Raw genomic sequence first — 11,101 nt, forward strand, 5'->3', positions numbered from 1 at the left:
TTAAAAATATCTCAGTGGAGTTTTTATAAATAAACGTTTATATGTTTTATTAGAAGGGTGTTAACACATCGTTCCCGCTTACGAGATACCACGAATGTACCTATGTTAGAACAAACACTCCCACACACAATGGTCAGCGATTACACCTGTCAGGAATACCAAAACGTATAAAAACTTTTATAAAGTCGTGACAACATGGGACAAAACTTATCGAATGTCGTGTTTATTACACCAGCTAGAAAATTAATTAGTGATCGTTGACGTTGTTTTAATGAGTTCCCGTTAAGTTTCAGATTAATTCTCTCTTTATTTTTCTCTCTGATTTCAACGGAGAGCGTCATTTTGTTTCTTAATTATCTCAACGCAGTTTCGACGCTCTCATAGACTTCCTGTATAGACATGACTACGTGATGAAACGTTAGGCCTGAAAGAAATTCTCTCTTTCTTTCCGTTTGCAACAGAGAGCGTTCATCCAAAGTTTTAAACGTTTATTTGATTCCTAATTCTCTTAACGCAGTTTCGACGCTTTTAAAGATTTCCCGTCTAGACCATCGAGTCGTATAAACACCGAGTAGTCCAACTCTGCCGTCTTTGTGTGTTCAAAATAGAGCAAAAGTGGTGACTTTGGCAATGGGTTTAAACGAAGCTTTTAGGTTTTGTTTGTATTTTTCTTTTGTGGGAAGGTGTAAAACAGCTTCAATTTACCTTACCAAACATTTTATTGAAAAAATATATTAATTTAGCCGCATTAAATGACTAAAATGTCACAAATCAACCGCTTCTAATTTTATTTTTTGACTTTTTTTGATACAGAAAACAAATAAAACATGATTTTACATTTTTCAACCTTTAAATTTGTTTCTAGGGCCAAGTTTTTCTATAATTTACCGAAAAACATACATTTTCCCTATACCTACTGTGTTATTTTGGACCCAAATTGCCGTTCAATTTGTCTTTTTGGTAACAATGGGTTGGACTACTCGGTATTTCTATGGCTCTGGTCTAGACATGACTACGTGTTGAAACGGTTGCCATGTAAGGATGAATCTAAACACGCGAGTATCCTCTGTTGCATTAAAAGTGTATGAGACACTTTATTTTAACAACCAAAATTAATATGATTTAAATCATACTTTGGGTATGGCAAGCAATCAAGGAATGTTCAACATTAGCGTTCAAGCAGAGTGGCGTTAGCAAAGGGAGTTTTCCAGTTGTGATACCTTTTAAATTACAATGCAAATTTTAAGCCGCTCATTCAAACAGAATAGGAAAAAAGATTAAACTGGAAACATAACTTAAAAATTACAATGCAAATTTTAAGCCGCTCATTCAAACAGAATAGGAAAAAAGATTAAACTGGAAACATAACTTAAAACAGCACGAACGCAAATGTTATTTACATTCACATAATCGTAGACGGTAGACGTACACTGTGCAGTCGTCGTGAAATGGAACTAAGAACGAACAGAATCAAATACACACGCGATGAAAATCAGCCACGCATACCAAACAAAGAAGAAAAGAATCGCATTGGCATCGCAAAACAATGGGGCGATTGCAGTTACTGTTTCGATACGTGGTTCGTTGGTGCCTCTTTCAGATTGCTTAAAGCAGTTACGCGCTTTCGAGGCTCTCCTTTGTTGGTCCTTTATTTGCGGTAACTATAAAACAAATTAAAGCGAATAACTATACAACAATCGCCATTGCTAAGCAATCCACAAAATAACACCTGCAATTTGGCGTGTAGTCGCTAACAATTTTACAACGGAAAATACACCACGCCTTTATGACGGTTACCTCTTGAATATGAAAAAAAAACGATTTGTGGCTATGATAAAAAGAAAGAAGTTCGCTGTAGCGAAAAAGAACAGGATACGTGGCTATGACGTAAAAGAAAATCTTTGCTGTAGCGTCAATCAATGAATCAGAACGGAAGAGACTACTATTTAACAAAACTGCTAAGCCACTGCGGCAGTAACACCTTATAACAGACTAAAATTAAGTTCAACCAATTGTATGATAAGGGATATATAGGGTGGCGGAAGATAAGACATCTTTTCATTCAAATATTGCTTTTCGTAGTTATCGTAGCACCAAATGTTTACTGTATTTTTTTACACAAGAAACGTACAACTCTGTGAGCACTAGATCAGGGGTTGATGAATGTGCACGGCCGGAAAACGACAGTCGGTATAATACTGGTGTTCATACATCTCGTGCCAGCTGACGATTTACCCTGTATATTACTTTGTGGGTGTTTAGTTTTTAGGGGATTCGTTTATTTTTATATATGGGTAATAATTTGGACAGCCCATTATGAACCACAAGGTTGGAGCAATTGCCGTTAAGTGTCTTGCCCAAAGACACATACGTCCACAATAGTAGCAGCTACGAGCCTTGAACAATTGTATTAAGTAGAGCTTCCTACCAAATTAAGATTCGAATAACACTTTAAGTTTACTTTTTTCAACAAACATTTAATGTAAAATTGCGTATAACTATCAGTATTTAAACGCCCAAAAGCGCACTTTAAGAGTGTTGTTTATTGTTTAAAGCTCTTAGAAAATAGATTTTATCCAGAAACATGTATGTAACGTAGTAGCCCGAAAGTCGTTATAACACGACTATTTAATGGATTATTTTTTGGGTAGTTTGAGCCCAACTGATCGGTCTTAAAAATTATATTGCATGTTTATATATTCACTGAGTTTAAAGAAACAAAGAAGAGACTTGTACACAACACAAGGTATATGTTTTGCTGGTGTTCAATTTATTTAAATGGTACGATTGCAGCTTATACACGATTTTTTCCACGATTATACCAAGTGAAACCGTCCTCGGATTCCATATCTAGAACTAAAAATAAATTTGCTCACTAGTGGTTTAAAACATTATATTGAATAAATGTAACTTAACGACAGTGTTGTTACACGGGTGTTCTGGTTCATAACCCTCGTGTCCGCTTTCGAGTTACTACTTAGATATTTTTAATTTTTGTTTAATGGAAAGCGCACAATTTGACAGTGTTGTTACACGGGTGTTCTGGTTCATAACCCTCGTGTCCGCTTTCGAGTTACTACTTAGATATTTTTAATTTTTGTTTAATGGAAAGCGCACAATTTGGAAACATAATTTTGGATCTTCAAAAGCTAGTAACACATTTTTAACCACTTCGTACACAGTTAAAAACGGTTTGCTATTTCGTATCCATCAACTTACTTTTGTTCATTAGTGGTATTTCCTCTCGGTTATATTTACGACGAATAGCCCACCATGCAGCATTAGTTTCATTGAGGACGATGAGTCCGATGAGAAGCAAAAGTAGAAGTGCTGACTTGTTCATCTGCAATAAAACATAATTACTACTAGCCATACAAAGAGCAAATGAGTTACTCACGTTATTTCTTTTGAAGAACTGATAAAATATTGCAAAACTTGGCGCTTTTTATAACTAGCGTTGTTTGATTGTTTCCGATGCATCTGCTGTCGAGAGTAAAATCTCTTCTTTTCAATAAATATGCCCTTTTTCAATAAATCTTTTTTTCTCAATAAATGCGGCTTACGATTTCTTGGATTCGGTTCCACTGATGAGTTCCTGTGTAAGGCATGATACGTTTGTAAAACAACGAAATTCGATTGCAACATTTAAAAAGTGAGCTCCTCGTTTGCTGGTACCAAACGCAAAGACTGCACCAAGTTTTTGTTTCAGGAATTTGTGTATTTTTATAAATAAACGTTTATACATTTATTAGAAGGGTGTTTTGTTCCAAACACATCGTGCCCGCTTACAAGATACCACGAACCTACCTATAGTAGAACAGATACTTCCACTCACAATAGTAGCAGCGATTACACCTGTCAGGAATACCAAAACGTATAAAAACTTTTATTAAGTCGTGACAACATAGAACAAAACTTATCGAATGTCATTTAAAGTGTTTATTACACCAGCTAGAACATTAGTTAGTGATCGTTGACGTTGTTTTAGAGAATTCCCGTTAAGTTTCTGGTTAATTCTCTCTTTCTTTCTGTTAGCAGAGAGTTCACCCAAAGTTTTAAACGTTTATTTGATTCTTAATTCTCTTAACGCAGTTTCGACGCTCTTAAAGATTTCCCGTCTAGACATGACTACGTGTTGAAACGGTTGCCATGTAAGGATGAATCTAAACACGCGAGTATCGTCTGTTGCATTAAAAGAGTATGAGACACTTTATTTTAACAACCAAAATTAATATGATTTAAATGATACTTTGGGTATGGCAAGCAATCAAGGAATATTCAACATTAGCGTTCAAGCAGAGTGGCGTTAGCAAAGGGAGTTTTCCAGTTGTGATACCTTTTAAATTACAATGCAAATTTTAAGCCCCTCATTCAAACAGAATAGGAAAAAAGATTAAACTGGAAACAAAACTTAAAACAGCACGAACGCAAATGTTATTTACATTCACATAATCGTAGACGGTAGACGTACACTGTGCAGTCGTCGTGAAATGGAACTAAGAACGAACAGAATCAAATACACACGCGATGAAAATCAGCCACGCATACCAAACAAAGAAGAAAAGAATCGCATTGGCATCGCAAAACAATGGGGCGATTGCAGTTACTGTTTCGATACGTGGTTCGTTGGTGCCTCTTTCAGATTGCTTAAAGCAGTTACGCGCTTTCGAGGCTCTCCTTTGTTGGTCCTTTATTTGCGGTAACTATAAAACAAATTAAAGCGAATAACTATACAACAATCGCCATTGCTAAGCAATCCACAAAATAACACCTGCAATTTGGCGTGTAGTCGCTAACAATTTTACAACGGAAAATACACCACGCCTTTATGACGGTTACCTCTTGAATATGAAAAAAAAACGATTTGTGGCTATGATAAAAAGAAAGAAGTTCGCTGTAGCGAAAAAGAACAGGATACGTGGCTATGACGTAAAAGAAAATCTTTGCTGTAGCGTCAATCAATGAATCAGAACGGAAGAGACTACTATTTAACAAAACTGCTAAGCCACTGCGGCAGTAACACCTTATAACAGACTAAAATTAAGTTCAACCAATTGTATGATAAGGGATATATAGGGTGGCGGAAGATAAGACATCTTTTCATTCAAATATTGCTTTTCGTAGTTATCGTAGCACCAAATGTTTACTGTATTTTTTTACACAAGAAACGTACAACTCTGTGAGCACTAGATCAGGGGTTGATGAATGTGCACGGCCAGAAAACGACAGTCGTTATAATACTGGTGTTCATACATCTCGTGCCAGCTGACGATTTACCCTGTATATTACTTTGTGGGTGTTTAGTTTTTAGGGGATTCTTTTATTTTTATATATGGGTAATAATTTGGACAGCCCATTATGAACCACAAGGTTGGAGCAATTGCCGTTAAGTGTCTTGCCCAAAGACACATACGCCCACAATAGTAGCAGCTACGAGCCTTGAACAATTATATTAAGTAGAGCTTCCTACCAAATTAAGATTCGAATAACACTAAAAGTTTACTTTTTTCAACAAACATTTAATGTAAAATTGCGTATAACTATCAGTATTTAAACGCCCAAAAGCGCACTTTAAGAGTGTTGTTTACTGTTTAAAGCTCTTAGAAAATAGATTTTATCCAGAAACAATAGATTTTATCCAGAAACATGTATGTAACGTGTTATCGCAAGATATACGTAAATATGATTAGTTAACTTTAAGTTCGAACCTACTTTGTTACCCGCATTTGCTTTACGGTTAGTCGTATGTAAGTTCAATGAAGCGTGTATTTGTGTTCGTGCGTGTAAGTTTAGTTTATGTGCCCTAAATAATGATGGTATCACATTAATAGCTGCAAACAGTTTGTAAGTACTTTGTTGTTCCTTTAACGTTGCGCGTTATTTATTCGTTCTTATTTGTTATACAGAAAACCATCCGTTGATAAACTAAAAAGAGATGCGTTGACTAATGCAACAACCATAAAAGAAAATAATTGCCATAGAACCTTGGCGGTTATATAACGGAACAAAGAAGAGACTTGTACACAACACAAGGTATATGTTTTGCTGATGTTCAATTTATTAAAATCGTACGATTGCAGCTTATACACGATTAAGTAGTTATTCTTATCCACGGTTATACCAAGTGAAACCGTCCTCGGATTCCATATCTAGAACTAAAATAAATTTTCTCACTAGCAGTTTAAAACATTATATTGAATAAATGTAACTTAACGACAGTGTTGTTACACGGGTGTTCTGATTCATAACCCTCGTGTCCGCTTTCAAGTTACTACTTAGATATTTTTTATTTTTTGTTTATATGTATAGCGCACAATTTGGAAACATAATTTTGGATCTTCAAAAACTAGTAACACATTTTTAACCACTTCTTACACGGTTAAAAACGGTTTGCTATTTCGTATCTATCAACTTACTTTCGTTCATTTGTGGTATTTCCTCTTGGTTATAACGACGACGACGACGACGAGACCACCATGCAGCATTAGTAGTTTCAGTGAGGACGATGAGTCCGATGAGAAGCAAAAGTAGAAGTGCTGACTTGTTCATCTGCAATAAAACATAATTACTACTAGCCATACAAAGAGCAAATCAGTTACTCACGTTATTTCTTTTGAAGAACTGATAAAATATTGCAAAACTCAGCGCTTTTTATAACTATCGTTGTTTGATTGTTTCCGATGCATCTGCTGTCAGGATTAAAATCCCTTCATTTCAATAAAATTCCCCTTTTTCAATAAATCTTTTCTTCTCAATAAATTCGGCGCACGAATTCTTGGATTCGGTTCCACTGATGAGTTCCTGTGTAAGCCATGATACGCCTGATAAACAACGAAATTCGATTGCGACATTTAAAAAGTGAGCTCCATGTTTGCTGGTACCAAACGCAAAGACTGCACCAAGTTTTTGCTTCAGGAATTTGTGTATTTTTATAAATAAACGTTTATACATTTTATTAAGAAGGTGTTCTGTTCCAAACACACCGTACCCGCTTACGAGATACCACGAATGTACCTTTGTTAGAACAAATACTTCCTCTCACAATGGTAGCAGCGAATACACCTGTCAGGAATACCAAAACGTATAAAAAACTTTTATAAAGTCGTGACAACATAGAACAAAACTTATCGAACGTTATTTAAACTGTTTATTACACCAGCTAGAACATTAGTTAGTGATCGTTGACGTTGTTTTAATGACTTCCCGTTAATTTTCTGGTTAATTCTCTCTGTCTTTCTGCAACAGAGAGCGTTCATCCAAAGTTTTAAACGTTTATTTGCTTCTTAATTCTCTTAACGCAGTTTTGACGCTCTTAAAGATTTCCCGTCTAGACATGACTACGTGATGAAACGGTTGCCTCCCAGAAGAATGGAGGACCACGAAACCATGTGAAGCTGTGAGCTGATCTGACGTCACTCCTCTTACTGGCACAATCAGCTGGATACTGGGAATGCGATTGATATTTCAGGTTGTGTTGCAAAAATGCGCTCATTTTCTCAGACACTACTGCTGTCTCTTTAGGCACGGTTACCCCACATTGCAGTTGTGGTTTCAGTGAGTACGAGAAGCCCGATGAGAAGCAAAAGTAGAAGTGCTGACTTGTTCATCTGCAATAAAATATAATTTGTTTCGGCACGTGCTTCGTTGGTGCCTCTTTCAGATTGCTTAAAGCAGTTACGCGCTTTCGAGGCTCTCCTGTTGGTCCTTTATTTGCGGTAACTATAAAACAAATATAAACGAATAACTATACAACAATCATCATTAACATAAACAATGCACAAAACAATACCTGCAATTTGGCGTGTATAGTCGCTAACAATTCTACATAGGAAAATGCATCACGCCTTCAAGATATTCGCTGTGTCGTTAATCAATGGAACAGAACGGAAGGGACTATTATTAAACAAAACAGCTACGCCACTGCGGCAGTAACATGGCTCCCTTAAATGTTTACCAACTATAACATGAACATTTACACCAACATAATTAAACTTCACAATCATAATACATAAATTTTCGCGATCAAAATATATAATTTTAGGGCTCCACATCGGGGAATCTATTTGTGAACATCTATTCGTTGGTTTCATTGTTTAGTAGTAATAGTTTGTGTACCGGCCGCTCTAAAATCGAACAAGTTTGTGTCAAGTTCCCTTTAGTGTTGGCGACATGACAAATCATGACTCGCAGATGGCGAATCAATTTGTCTCTACTTGGCAACGCCTCTACGATGCGACCCATCTTCCATAAGTTTATGCTTAAGTTCTCGTCTACTACCAGCACCACATCGCCGACCTTTAAATCTGGTCGAGATTTTGCCCATTTTGCTTGTTGTTGGAGACTAAGCAGGAACTCTTTCCGCCATCGTGACCAAAATTCATTGGCGAGCAACAATGTCCCATCTTACCCCAACGTTATCTCATCTTACCCCAACTATTTTTCATTTTACCTTTATCCCAACGGTATCCTGTCTTCCTCTACTATATTTTTATATATAATATTAATGTTACAGATCAATAATAATATGGAACTCGCTTCATCCCAGGGTTTGCTGAACAAATGTTGGTGTAACTTATATGCAAACAGTTGCTGAGTTCTTGTAAATAATGACAACCATTATAACACGGGTGTTTTGTTTCAAACACTTCATGCCCGCTTACGAGTTACCACCAAAGTTAGTATAGACCAAGTTAGGAAAAGGATTGTAAAACAACGAGTCTTGTTATCAATTGTCTCCGCGTCTATGACGTCATAGTCGCCGCCATTACGGAGCCCACGGCATAGCATTTTATCATTGCTGGGTGCAGGTTTATCGTTTAAATATTGCGATTTTTTAAAAACCAAGCACTTCTGCGCGTAAAAATGGCTTTCTACTAATGTTATATCTTATTACAATAATAAACCTCACAAAAATAATCAACTTTTATTGAACACTCAATCGATTAAAGAGTAAAAAACAAAAATATTAGTTTACTTACCAAAAACATAAAAGAACATGTTCAAAATATAAAAATACAAACAAAAACACATAACATTACCATAAACTGGTGTATCTAGCTGCAGGTTTGCATGTAAATTGCCGTGATTTTACTTTATGGCTCACAAACTTAACACGTATACCCGGTCACGAAACTTAAGGTATCTTTGTAAGATTTGCCTAATATCGAAGTGACATTGAGAAAAACAATGCTGGGTTACTATTTTTGGTCCTCTGCTTGAATTAGTAAGCTACCTTTTCTGCGTTCCGGGTTTTTATGAAATCGGAAAACGCGAACACTTTAGATTCGTAGGTATGATCATATATTATTATGTAAACTAAGCTGATTGCTGCTTGTCTTAATCGCCAACGTGAAGTACCCTCTTAAACTACACTGTACGCCGAAAACCAGTCAAAATATTCATTTACTCCACATTAATTCCTAGATTTAATATTATATAACAAGATTTATATTAAAAATTATATTTTAAATGTTAAAACAACCGCTATACGTATTTTCTAGCTTTGTATCGCTTACAAGAACTAAATGAACACATGCCGACCATGCATTTGTATCGGCGATTCACGCTCTGTGGGCTCCGTAATGGCGAACACGAGCGCCCTTTCCTAACTTGGTCTATACTAACTTTGGTTACCACGTATGTAACTTATTAATCCTCGCATGGCGGAATCACACGGTTCTGTACCCTCAGTTACAGTAACTATGTTTATTTGTTCATATGCTTCGTATCGTTATATTGTTCTGTCTCTCGTTGTTATCTCGTTTAGTTCTCGTTTCTCTTTTCTTAAATGGCGATTACACAACAGTATATATAGCAGGGAATTAGTTTGAAGGGAAAAAGAAATTTCGGGTGTCAGACGAACCGGCGTGATAAATGGCGATAACGAGGTTATAATGCATAGGACACAATGGGAGCATCGGCGCTAACTCGGTTAACTGCAGGGTGTATCCGCTGCGTTATTGGAAGGTTAGCGCGAGACGTCAAACATTTGTGTCAATATTGGGGACAAAAGAATTCGTGTGACGTAATATTGCGACGGGCCGCTACATTACCACATATGTAACTTGGGGGTGATAATTTTTTTATACGGCTGTTAATTTGAATAACCCATTAGTGACTACCGGGTTGTAACAATTGCCGTTAAGGTTGTAACAATTGCCGTTAACAATTTTTATATACCTTTAAATTAAAACTTAACGCCTAAAAGGCATCGAAAAAAAACAACTAAGAAAATACGACGGGGCAACGCGGTTGTCATTATAACACAATTTTTTAATTTTGTGGTTGCTATTTTTGAATTGTTTTACCCGCTAACGTATCGATTTTTAAACATTGGTTGCACGTTTATATATTCACTGAGTTTAAAACAAAGGAATACAGAGACTTGTACACAACACAAGGTATATGTTTTGCTGGTGTTCAATTTATCAACATCGTACGATTGCAGCTTACGCATGAATCAATATGGTTTTCAAAACGTCCTCGGACTCCATGTCTGAAACTAAGAATTAATTTTTGTTCAATGAAACTTATTTATAATCGCATGCGTACCCAACGTCAAGTTAGAAAAATGGCGCATGTGTCCGCCATTGTGGATGCCAGCCTGAATCGCCCATACAAATGCATGGTTGGCGTGTGTTTACTTCGTTCTTGTAAACAAAATAAGGCTAGAAATTGCGTATACCGGTTGTTTTAACATTTAAAATATAGGTTCTAATATAAACTTGGTATATAATATTCAATTTAATAATTATTGTGGAAACATTACCCAATTACTGCGTGACTACGGTTATCCAAAATAATGAAAACAAACGTTTTTAAGCAACGACAAGGTTAACTAGTACAAGTTTACAAGTCAACACATGTACAAGAGTTGTACAAAGCGTATTTACACATATTCTGTACCAAGGCTTTAATCCCTATACCGCTTAAATTTCATGAGATATAATACATGTATAAATAAATTCTGCCTACTGCTCCACAGTCAACTATGGAGACTAGAACCCGTTTTGTCGGATACTTTAAATTTGCTTTTGATCGAATCCCAGTCGACCGTTGTAGTCAAAGGGTATATTAATATAGTAGGGTGCAGGATATGGTA

At 36.2% G+C, this 11,101-nt stretch overlaps 2 long non-coding RNA genes across 5 annotated transcripts in view; both read right to left on the minus strand.

Annotated features, from left to right (window-relative positions):
* Window positions 1–2,749: 2,749 nt before the first annotated feature.
* LOC113475641 lies at window positions 2,750–3,534 on the minus strand. The gene is made up of 3 exons (XR_003397396.1): window positions 3,398–3,534; window positions 3,220–3,343; window positions 2,750–2,856 (listed from the first exon to the last, which is right to left on the minus strand). It is a non-coding gene; the product is annotated as an uncharacterized LOC113475641 (long non-coding RNA).
* A 2,502-nt stretch (window positions 3,535–6,036) lies between these two features.
* LOC104266634 overlaps window positions 6,037–11,101 on the minus strand; it is an 8,279-nt gene continuing 3,214 nt past the window's right edge. The window contains exons 1-5 of one of the 4 annotated variants that reach the window (XR_003397394.1): window positions 7,790–8,688; window positions 7,015–7,719; window positions 6,604–6,801; window positions 6,417–6,549; window positions 6,037–6,155 (exon numbers count right to left, since the gene is read on the minus strand). This is a non-coding gene — a long non-coding RNA (uncharacterized LOC104266634). Of the gene's footprint in view, window positions 6,156–6,416; window positions 6,550–6,603; window positions 7,720–7,789; window positions 8,689–11,101 lie in introns of those variants that run through there. The other 3 variants (XR_003397393.1, XR_003397395.1, XR_717648.3) reach the window with 3 other exon arrangements.

Source organism: Ciona intestinalis, unplaced genomic scaffold (genome assembly GCF_000224145.3).
Source record: "Ciona intestinalis unplaced genomic scaffold, KH HT001106.1, whole genome shotgun sequence".
NCBI classification, from domain to species: domain Eukaryota; kingdom Metazoa; phylum Chordata; class Ascidiacea; order Phlebobranchia; family Cionidae; genus Ciona; species Ciona intestinalis.